Source organism: Silene latifolia, chromosome Y (assembly GCF_048544455.1).
Source record: "Silene latifolia isolate original U9 population chromosome Y, ASM4854445v1, whole genome shotgun sequence".
In the NCBI taxonomy this organism is placed as follows: Eukaryota; Viridiplantae; Streptophyta; class Magnoliopsida; order Caryophyllales; family Caryophyllaceae; genus Silene; species Silene latifolia.
In genome coordinates, this window is record NC_133538.1 from 315,021,352 (window position 1) to 315,033,865 (window position 12,514).

At 40.8% G+C, this 12,514-nt stretch overlaps 1 non-coding gene across 1 annotated transcript; it reads right to left on the minus strand.

The window, feature by feature from the left end:
* Window positions 1-10,936: 10,936 nt before the first annotated feature.
* On the minus strand, window positions 10,937-11,043 carry LOC141635182 (small nucleolar RNA R71). The gene has a single exon (XR_012539886.1). It is a non-coding gene; the product is annotated as a small nucleolar RNA R71 (small nucleolar RNA).
* Window positions 11,044-12,514: the final 1,471 nt, after the last annotated feature.

The following is a 12,514-nucleotide window of genomic DNA, read 5'->3' on the forward strand; positions in this document are numbered from 1 at the left end:
ATTGGGAATATGGGGGTTGTGCATTTTGTAATTGTGTTATATGATTATGGTATAGGAGAAGACTTCGTAGAGGAGCCTTTCTAATTGTTTGGTTTTCGTACTGCTGTTGATTGCTAAGGTAGGGTTTCCCTACTCAGTTACTGTTAATTGATTTAAGACTGTGCTCGTGTTGTAATTGTTGTTATCTGCTGATCATCGGAGTATGGGTGTTGTGATGACGGTGTTGGTGTGGTTGTGTTGTGATGGTTGTGATGTTGTGACAACTGTGATGCCGTGTGTGTATGATTGTGGTGGAGTCACTTGCGGGAGTGGCTTCACACCCTAGTTCACCCTCTGTGGAACCCGTCACGAGAGGGTATGTGCACATTAAGGGACATGGATTGTTAGTCGCTCGTTGATGAGCTGGACTAGGTGGGGATGCGCTGCGGTCACCCACTAGCAGCGAGGATTACCTATTGCGATGGGTAATTTGGCAGGGCTACACACTTCGCTGTGTAGTCGGTTGTTGTGTGTGAAATCGATGATCAGCTGGTTGTATTGTTTGCTGTCTTATATTGATTGAGTAGTACTGACCCCGTTGTTGTTGTTTTGTAAAACCTGCGGTGATCCATTCGGGGATGGTGAGCAGACTTGACAGGTATTGCATTTGATGAGCTTGGGCGGTCATGGGAAGTCGTCATCACCAGTTGTAGTATCACAGTCACGAGTATTAGCTATGATTTTGTAGTTGTCCTCAGTTGTATTCACTTTACTGGTTTTGGTTTGGATTTGGATTGTTGTAAACATTAATACTTTACAGTACTTCTAATAAATGTGTTTAGGATGGACGCTTTTGGTATATACTAACCTAGGGCAACCGAGATGGTAACATCCTTTCATGCTTGGGTAGTCCTGGTAAGGTACCTTGGTATGAGGGGGTGTTACAAAGTGGTATCAGAGCCGAAGATTCTCGCACCTAAAACTAATGAACCCAATGAACTTAGGGAGTCTAAATAAAATGAACCCGGGGAGTGTTGTTTGGAGCTTCGGCAAAGACTTGGGAGACGTCCCGAAGTCGCATTATGGCCCTCACAATCTCAAGCCGGTCACCAGGGGGAATTTGTTGTGAGTCTTTTCGATGCGTGTGTGTGGTATGTGGAACTTGAATGGTTGAATCATATGAAAGGAAGTGAGATGTGTGGAAACATGTGTAAGACATGGTGAAACTTGTTGAAACGGATTTGGTATGAAATATGTTGGCATGTTAAGTGTTCATTATGTGGCTTTCAAAAGGGTAGTGGAACATGCGTACATAATCATGATGATGTTAATGTTTGGTTGTGGTAGTAGCATGTGATTAAGGTCATGCGTCTATGCATATGAATGTCGTGTTTAATTTCCATGTGGATATGATAAAAGTTCACCCATGCACTTGTTCTTAGAAGTAATGGATCGTTATTGTTTGTTTTATGCATGTTTAAGTTGTTTTGTTAAGAAATTTTGATTTGTATATAACCGATTTTGGAAGGGTTGTCTTAAAACTGTCATAAGTCGAGTTCTAGAAATGATATTGCTGTGATTCCAAGTTGAGGTGATAGCTTGTCCTCTTATGATTCTAACGATAGGTCACACGCCCATTATGACCAAGTAACAAGTGAGATATGACTATTTTACGAAAACTGGACGGTGCTGAGAACTGCGCCGATACTCGACCGAGTAGTCCCTACTCGACCGAGTATCTTTTATACTCGACCGAGTATTCCATATTCGGCCGAGTAATCTCTCTGTGATAATACTGTTTAGCGTCTGGAGTCGTGAACTCGGCCGAGTAGTCTCATACTCGACCGAGTAAGGTCTACTCGGCCGAGTATTCCCAATACTCGACCGAGTAATCCTTCTGCGACAATTGAGTTTGCTTCTGGAGTCGAAAACTCGACCGAGTAATATAGTTACTCGACCGAGTACCTTGTACTCGACCTAGTATGTTATGTACTCGAGCGAGTACCTCATTGGGCGGCCACTTTGAGTCGGTGGCTATGTTCTTACTTTTGTTTTGAGTCGGTGGCTATGCTCTTACTTTTGTTTTGAGCCGGTGGCTATGTTTTTACATTATTTTGAGTCGTAGGGTATATACACATGTATGTTTTGAGTCTTAACGCATTATTTTATATGTGAGACGGTCTTGATACATAAGTTACCGAAAGTTATGACATGGAGAATGATGGCTTATGAGGGACATGTGTTGGGTAAGGAAGACATGTGTTAATGTGGTTGTGAAGGATAGTGGAAAAAGAAAAGGCAATAATGATGAGCTAATCGAGGTAAAGAGCATGTTTTGTGAGATATGATGAGTGATATAGTCGTGTGTTGATTAGTATAAAAGTAAGTGTATATGGACAAAGGGTGATGTAAGTGTAAAGAAGCATGAGAATGAAAGATTGAGATAAGGGATACGAATAGTGGCATATTTGGATGTGTAAGGATTTATGGAGGAAGACAGCTAGGATTGAGTAGCTTAAGGATATATGTAATGGAAGGTTGTTGTAAGAAGATAAGAAAGAGAGGTATATAGCGAACTTAAAGGAAGTTATGTCGCGATGTGGATTTGTAGATAGTGGCTAAGTTTGGGAAGTTGGAATATCAAAGGGGTGAGCCTAGTGTGTAATTCTTTGGACAAACGGTATGAAGTGAATTTTGGTTTCTAAAGATGCGAAAGGGAGATATGACTAATTGAAGAGTAACTGTTAGTGTGTGGACTTGATGGTGACAAGGGTGAGTGTGAAGCAAGATGAGAGATGATAAATGATAAGAAGAATGATAAGATATTGATATGAATTAATGGAATTAGAGTTGTGGAGCTATGGAAAATAAACAAATGACTAAAGAGTTAGGTAGAAAGAGAAAGGAGATGAATTATTAATTGGTATTATTGAGTAAAAAGGGGGAAAAAGGGATGGAAGTAAGTTGAGAGAACGTTGACCGGAGTTAAGGAGCATGAAGGTAGGAAATTATGGAAATGTACGATAGCCTCACTAGAGGGTGTGAGTTGATGGTTATATAGGAGAGCAGGACGACATGTTAGCCGTGGGTTTCGAGGTATTAAGGGAATAAGGAGCTTGTAGAGTGTTTGCACGATCTGAGATTTTGGTGGAGAGTTAGGTAACGATATGATAAAGGATAGAATTGGGATTAATGTTGAGGGAAATCTTATTGATGGATTGGATGTTCGTTATTTGGGATGATAACCAAAGAGAGAAAACGGATTATGATATTAAGAATTGATAGTAAGAGAGTAGTCACATGAAGGATGTTGGTGCCATAGTATTGTCACTAGTGGTTGAGGATGATGTTACTTTAGGGAAGCTAGTTGTTCTAATGAGATTGATTTTGTAGAGACCAGATAGATATGTATGGTTGTGAGAGAGTATAAGATGTGGTTATACGAGGCGGTTGTTAGTAGTTGAGTATTAATGGTATGGTTACATTTGGCAGGGGGTGATGGTTATGCGAATGGGAGAATATGTTATGAGGGGTGTACGAGTTAAGCTCGGGTGAGAGGTAACTTTTAACAGGTGGTAACTTACGTGATCAGGATTGAATAGTTGGATGTGATTATGGGTCTATGATGTGTATAAATGTTTGTGTGAGGTTCTGACCTCACGAGAAGCGGTATGGTGTGATAGTCATAAAGTTGTTATATGAATGTTTGTGATATATGTTGAGTACGACAATCTAATGGAATAAGGTTCAAAAGGTAATAATTTGATTGATCTGGCATGGATAGTTAAAATCGTATGTGTATTGATGATACATGTTTATTCCGTGAAAAGGTATGGATGATATGCATGAGATTCTTGTATGTTTATTCCGTATAAAATGTTGTGTTATGGTCGAGTAAAGCAGTTTTGAGTAAGTTTTCTTGTCCGGAGAGTTATACTGAGTCAGTGTTTGTGGCAATTATATATGGGCGTGATGTTTATCGATGTGGTTGTTGTGCCTCGGGTGGTGATCCGGGCACGGTACTACGTGTTGTGATGCGGGCATTTTCGCGCTGCGGTGCGGCTGTTGGTGGCGGTGTTGCGATGCCGTCACCGGTTGTGGTGGAGTATACGGGGTGGTTACGATTTGAGTTTCGAAAGTCTGATCGATTATGCACGATTGTTGCTTTGTTCTTTTGTTGTTTCTTGTGAGTTTTGGTTAGACATGTAGACTTTTGTTTGTTTGTTGATGTTTCTTAGCGTTTCATTTGGGAATGAGGGTAGAGTATGATATAAAAGAGAGTTGTATATGTTTTCGTTGTTGTCATGGTATAGTGATATTTTGTTGATGGGACACATTGGGATATGTTGTTACAAAAGAATTTTGATCTTGTTCTAGATGAGGCTTTGGTAGACATGTTAATGGCAAGTGATTTGTAGAACATGTGTGGTAATGATCTGATATATGCAGGTGATTCATAATCCTTTGTTGAGACAGTGAGTGTAGGGTGTTGGGTAATTAGTGTCGTGTTAAGTTATGTATGAGTCTTGCGGTAATGAAAGAAAGGAACTTGAGGATCGAGTGTGAGTGTACGTAACAAGTGTGGATCGTGAGTTATGCTTTTGGCGATAAGAGTTTTATATAGTTTATATACAGAGGTATGTCATGTCGCGGTAATGTGGAAGAGTTAGAGTGTTTAATATGATCAGGATTATGTGGTTTTGGTTAGATGGAGTGCAGAATAAGTCGAGGTATGAAAACTGTTTAAGTAAGAGAGCCTTGGATATAGGAATAGTAAGTTTTTAGATTATAGGCGGGTATCTTTCACATGTGGTGGTGATGAAGATAATGAGAGGTATAGCTAAGGATCTAGTATTAGTGAGTTACGAGGACGTAACATGTGTCTTAAGAGGAGTAGGATGCGGCAAAGAGCGTTTGAGGGTTGTGCATGTCGTAATATTATTGGACGTAGAGTGTTGGTATAGCATAAGGAATGGATGGGTACATATAGTGGTTGATAGTGTTATTAAAAGGCCATGGTTGTGCTTGTAGTATTTCGATGTTTAGGAGTGTGAGAATTTTTTTCGATAGTGTTGATAAAAGTGGATGATGATATTTATGAGTTCGAGAGTTTTGGCAGCTAGATGATGATGTTGATGAGTGTGAGTAAACTTCGAGGACGAAGTTTCTTTTAAGGGTGGTAGAATGTAACATTCCGTTTTGATGGTTGATCTTCTTTTGTGGATTGTCTTGGTATTGAGTGCTATTGGGTATTATGGAAGTGAGACACGATTGGCAACATTATTTTGTGGTTATTCGATAATATTATGGAGTCAATATCGAGAGGATACGTTATCTAGTAAGCGTGGTTAGTGGAGCTGGTGTTAGGTGTCCATGTTTTATAGGTTGGGTTGGAACTTCGGGGACGAAGTTCTTTTTAAGGGATGAAGATTGTAACACTACGGATTTTCTTTGGTGACTACTCGACCGAGTAGAGCCTACTCGGCCGAGTAGTGCTGTTGTTGTGAGTTGTTTTGGTTCTGCCGATAAATACTCGGCCGAGTATAGTGAATACTCGACCGAGTAGCGGATACTCGGCCGAGTATAACTTTACTCGACCGAGTATTCGATCCGCGAGTATTATTTTGACGGTTTGATTAGGGAGTGTTTAAGATTATTTTATATCCCGCGTCAGTTTTCAAAAACATCATTTCAATTTCATCATTTCTACGTTAACCCTAATCTCTCCCTAATCACTCCCTAATCATTCCATAGCTTTGTTGTGTGTGAGATCTTCGGAGTTCTTGCGTATAATCCCTCATCCTACTGTTGGTAAGTTCTAATTATATGTTATTCGTATTCGTTGGGGTTACTGTATATTTGCGGAATTGGGAATATGGGGGTTGTGCATTGTGTAATTGTGTTATATGATTATGGTATAGGAGAAGACTTCGTAGAGGAGCCTTTCTGATTGTTCGGTTTCCGTACTGCTGTTGATTGCTAAGGTAGGGTTTCCCTACTCAGTTACTGTTAATTGATTTAAGAATGTGCTCGTGTTGTAATTGTTGTTATTTGCTGATCATCGGAGTATGGGTGTTGTGATGACGGTGTTGGTGTGGTTGTGTTGTGACGGTTGTGATGTTGTGACAGCTGTGATGCTGTGTGTGTATGATTGTGGTGAAGTCACTTGCAGGAGTGGCTTCAAACCCTAGTTCGCCCTCCGTGGAACCCGTCACGGGAGGGGATGTGCACATTAAGGGACAGGGATTGTTAGTCGCTCGTTGATGAGCTGGACTAGGTGGGGACGGGCTGCGGTCACCCACTGGCAGCGAGGATTACCTATTGCGATGTGTAATCTGGAAGGGCTACACACTTCGGTGTGTAGTCGGTTACTGTGTGTGAAATCGATGATCAGCTGGTTGTATTGTTTGCTGTCTTATATTGATTGAGTAGTACTGACCCCGTTGTTGTTGTTTTGTAAAACCTGCGGTGATCCATTCGGGGATGGTGAGCAGACTTGACAGGTATTGCATTTGATGAGCTTGGGCGGTCATGGGAAGTCGTCATCACCAGTTGTAGTATCACAGTCACGAGTCTTTGCTATGATTTTGTAGTTGTCCTTAGTTGTATTCACTTTACTGGTTTTGGTTTGGATTTGGATTGTTGTAAACATTAATACTTTACAGTACTTCTAATAAATGTGTTTAGGACGGACGCTTTTGGTATATAGTAACCTCGGGCAACCGAGATGGTAACATCCTTTCATGCTTGAGTAGTCCTGGTAAGATACCTTGGTATGAGGGGGTGTTACAAGGGATGTAGTTGCCACGAGTCTGATAGTAGTCTTCGACTGTGTTGTCTTTATACTTTTGGTACTTCAGCTGTAGTTTGGTTTAGATCAGTTGTACTTTACTTTAAAGTTGGTTTTGTTATGTAATCACTTAAACTTATTTTTTAACGTACGTTCTTTTACGTCTATTTGATATACATTGCCTCGGGTAACCGAGTTGGTAGTAGCATTTTCATGCTTTAAGTGGTCCTGGTAAGGCACTTGGAGTATGGTGGCGTTACATAAACATCGCACTACTACAAGCACGGCCATGACCTGTTAACAATATCTACCACAATACAATCCGTCCTTTATTCTCCACCAATACTTAAACTTCCAAACATACTACAACATGTGCAACCGTCAAACTCTCTTTGTCGCATCCTACTCCTCTTAAGATAAATGCTACGTCCTTGTAACTCACTAACACTAGATCCTGAGTTATATCTTCTCATTATCCTCATCACTACCGCATGTCAAAGGTAACCGCCTATAACCTCAACACCTATAACCATTCCTATTTTCAAGGCTCTCTTACTCTAACAATTCTCCTACCTCAAGTTATTCCACACTCCATCTAACCAATACCACAAAATCCTCAGCGAAATCACCACACCAACTCTTCAACATTATCGCAAAACGACATACTCCTCTATTCATGCGCTTATATCCATAATCATAACTCACGATCCACACTTGTTACACACACTCACACTAGATCTTCAAGTTCTTTTCTTTCATTACCGCAAAACTCATCCATAACTTAACATGATTCTAATTTCCAACGTCCTATACTCACTGTCCCAATAAAAGATTATGAACCACATGCAGCTTCCGGATCTGTACAACACATGTTCCACAAATCACTCGCCATTACTAATATGTCAACCAATGTCTCCTCTAAAAGAAGATCACAAGTACTCCAACAACCTCTCGCAACTGTGTCCCATCAACAGGATATCACTATACCATGACAACAACGGAACATACACAACTCTCTTCCATATCATACTCTACCCTCACTCCCAAGCTGAAACTGGTAAGAAACATCAATAAATAAAACAACCATCTATCTGTCCAAACCGAAACTCGCAGGAAACAGCAGTAAATGATACGTACATTTTGTATAGTCTTTCTAGCCTATTTTAGCACGTATTTCTATGTACTTTCATACTATTTATATTGCATGTTGCCCCGAACTAGCTACTTTGATTTGTTTTGTCCGTTTTGTAGGAATGAACGTGGAAGTAGTAGAATCGTACCATTTTCGCCCCTTTTTGCATGCATTTTGAGGAGACAGGATTGTTCAGAGTGAGATCTTGCATTGGGATGCATGAAGGAATGGTCTACGGAGCAGTCGTTCACGAGTTTGAGCTGGTTTGGAGGAAGAACACTCGATCGAGCTATTTTATTGGTCAATCGAGTGGTTTCTATGGCTGAGTTGGTCGATCGAGTGCTTTGTCTTACTCGATCGATAGAGCTGGAATTAGGAGTTACTTGATCGAGTAACAATTTTGGTCGATCGAGTAGATATTTTGGAGAAGTACTCGATCGAGTTGTTTCTGACTACTCGATCGAGTGGTTTTGTCTGTCATTGGCTTTAATTAGTCCGTGAACGTGTTTTAGCTTATGGACTTAGTAATTTTTCTATTTAAGCGCATAATAACTAGGACATTAGCATTCAGTTTTTACCTATCATTTTGACATTACGCTTGAATGCTTTTTTTTCCCTTTCACTGTAACTTTGCTTTCGGGGTTATTTAGCTCGGAATTAGTCATTCTTTACGCCGGATTCTTGCGATTGTAATCTCTTACTCTCTTTTAATCTTAATCTTTCATTTATTCATCTTAATTACTCATCTTGTTCCTTTAATTTTCTGCCCTAATTTTTGTTTATGCATTTTCATTATTATTTCATCATGTTTAATGTTAGTTATTTCATTGTTATTATTTTTTTTTCGGTAAAATGTAAGTGTATTAAGAAAAAACCGTCACCATACAAGAGAAAGACGGGGGGAAATGACCCAACCCGACCCTCTTAAGACTTATCAAAAAGACATAAAATGCAGCCCAACAAATTAAGCAAACACTACCGACATGCCTAAGAACCTTATCAACAAAATCAGATGAGTTCTGGACAGTTCTCATCATCGTCCCAAACTCCTCAACTGCTCATCTACCATCTTCATCCACTGTAAGCATGCAATCTCTCTACCAGGTCTCTATCTCTACTGCCCATATGCTCCTGAAAACTTAAGGTACGATTCATAACCTCTTTAATAATCCCATTTGTGACTTTTTCCGGCTTAAGTAGCACAAGATCATGCTTGCACTGGTTCCGCTGTCTCCATATGGCATAGATTGAGGCATTTAACAGAGCATTTATGATCCCTCTTCGTATCCCTGAGCCGGTTAATCTCGTACGCCATTCCTTATGGTTGTTCGCAGGTATGGTCTCCCTGATCTGATTGGCAATGAGGCCAAGTATCCTGGAGCTTTATTCGTATTCAAATAATAAATGGGATTCCGTCTCTGAGCCTATCCCACAAATCGTACAGGTATCATCATCACCAATCCCAAATTTATGCATTTTGAAATTGGTTTTTAATGCATTGTGAAAATAGATCCAAGCTATGAAGCCATGTTTAGTGGTCGTGTATTTGGTCCAGATTAGACTGTGCCATTAAACCCTTCCCCCTTTGTTTCTGATGAAGTCATAAACTTTGGCAATCGAATATTCTTTCCCTATATCCAAATTCCATATATTCTGCTGATATGATTCCTGGTATACGGATTTGATCTGGCATATCAGGCATATTTCATTGTTATTAGTTTTCACAATATTAATAGCATGAGTAGCTAATCTGTTTCATGTTAGGATTAGGGGATCTACGTTAGAAATGTGACGATATAGTAAATAGGTTAGATGAATTAATTGTGAGACTATATCCCCATAGCAATATAACTGTATTTACCGACTTAGTTGAGTGCACGCTTCTGAGCCACCCTTTTAATCTGGTTAAATTTAATCCTGAATCGGAAGATTGGACTAAATAGGCCTACTATGAACAGTAGACTACCCTGACGAGGACGGAAGTTAAGTTAGTGGTAATTTAGGATAGAACGTGGACCGGAAGGACCTTTCCATATCCGTCTCGCAGTAATTTATCTAAGTTGTTTATAGTTGAGTCACTGGACTACCGTAGTGAACCGAAATCCTGACATGTCCCCTCTCTATTGATAGTTTATTCTCATTTTCTATCTTTACTGCTCTCTCCTTGCTTCTCTTCCTTTAAATCTTTTAGTTAGGAAACCAATTACAAACCCCCCATTTGTGACCAAATAGACGGACTCTTACAAATATCTTGCCTCCCTGAGGATATCGACCTGACTTTCCTAGCTATATAGTTAGTTTAGTTAGTTATTTTTGATAGGTATACGACAACCCTGTCAAATTTTGGCGCCGTTTCCGGGGAGGCAATTGCCCTATCTGTCTTTGTTTCGTTTATTTTATCCGTCTCATGGAATTTTTTATTCCTTGAGGCAGTTCTTATTCATTTTCTTTCAGTATTGTGTATGCGCAGGTCACATAGGTTGGAGTTAGTTTTAGCTGATTCTGAACCAGAGAGACTGTTCAGGCATACACTCCGTCTGCAAAGAGAATCATGAAAGGAAGCCTTGAGTACTTTCGAACCCGAACTTCAGCATTTCCTATTTACAGAAAATCCATCTTTTGAAGAAGACACTTTCAGTTCTGCAAACCAACCAGTAAAGATGCCGAATATTGCAAGTTATTCGGAGCCTAAAGAATCATCTATTCCTAAAGTTTTCAATCTCCAGACTGAGGATGGGAATACTTTTGACATCCGTCCGTCCTATATCAATCTGGTGGAGAGAAATCTCTTTAGAGGTTTGGCAGGTGAAGACCCGAGGAAGCATATAGAGGTCTTTACGGACTACTGTTCTACTATCCCCGCCACAAAGGGGGTAACTCAAGACAAGATTAAGGAGGTGCTGTTTCCTTTTTCTTTGACTGACTCAGCCAGGGAGTGGCTGACTGATTTGGACCGCACGACCGCAGGGGTCACAGACTGGGAGACCCTTGCTCTTGCTTTTTATAAGAGATATTTCCCTCCGCAGCGCACTAATAAGCTGAGGGCAAAAATCACTAGTTTCAAGCAGGCACCTGATGAAACTTTCTATGAAGCGTGGTGCCGTTTCAAGAGGTTGGTGAGGTCTCTTCCTCACCATGGTTTTGATCCGTGGTTTTTATCCAATTAGTTCTACAATGGGCTATACGATGATCACAGAGCCATACTTGATGCATCATCCAACGGAAGATTCCAAATGAACACTGACGATGAAAAGGGATGGGCCTTTATTTAAGAGATGGCGACCCACTGTGCTGAGTATGGAAACCCGAGGGATGGTATTAGAACAGTTCATGCAGTCGATAAGCAAGTTATGGCTCACCTGGAAGCCATGAATGCTATATTTGATAAGTTGGAGTTGCATTCTGCTGGGGAGCCTCAGACGGTTCATTTGCTTACTAGAGGGGAGACTGTCACATGTCAGAGGTGTGGGAGCAACGACGGTCACACTGCTGTTGGCTGTCTTACAGAGAAGGAACATGTCCTTGCTTATCAACAATACAGGCAAGGAGGGGGTTCCTATTATAATAACCAAGGGGCAGTCCATCCCAATTTGAGGTGGACAAGTCAAAATGTGCTCAATCCTACCCCTCCTCCGCAGCAGCTGCAACCATATGTCCCTCCTCATAAGGCTCAACAAGGCTTTCAGAAGCCTCCTTTCGTTCCTACACCTAGTTAAGGTGCATCATCTTCTGGTGGGGTAAGTGAGATAGGTGAGTTGAAGACGATGTTGCAGTCTTTGGCAAAGCAGTGGCAACTAAGTGATCAACAAAAAGATGCATCTATCAAGGCACTTGAAACTCAAGTTGCCCTGTTAGCCGCGAACCAGTCCACAAGGAAACCAGGACATTTACTGTCACAGGCCGATAAGAATCCACATGAGACGGTGAATTTAATTAATTTGAGGAGCGGTTATTCATATGAAGGACAGAAATCTGACCCGGGGAAGGAAATTACTGCTGATGAATAGTGTTCTGTTGATGAAAAAGAGCTGACGACAAAGAAAGTACTCCATCGACTAATTTCTGGGGGTCGATCGAGTAAAAATGCTGAAGAAAGTGTTCGATCGAGTGGAATTTCTACTCGATCGAGTGAACAGGAAAAAGAAGAGCTCGATCGAGTAAATAAAACTGTTCGATCGAGTGAATTTTCTGAAGAATCTGCTCGATCGAATAATATTTTTGGTCGATCGAGTAATGCTGATAAAGAACAACTCGATCGAGAGCCTGCTAGTGCTCGATCGAGTGAAAAATCACCTGAAAGACCACGTTCGAGAGGAAAGAAGTCTCGATCGAAGGATTTAGAGCTTGATCCGGACGATACATTAGAAGAGAGGAACAAAGGGCTCGATATACCCATCACGGTGCCTTTCCCGAGGCGTTTGCAGAATACTAAGGCTAATCAACAATTCGGCAAATTTGCCGAACTCCTAAAAAGCTTGCAAGTCACTGTGCCATTCGCCGAATTACTGACACAGGTACCCTCTTACCTTAAATTTATAAAAGAAATTTTACCGCGTAAGAGGCACATTAATGATCATGAGACGGTAGCTTTGACCGAGGTAGGGATGGCCTTA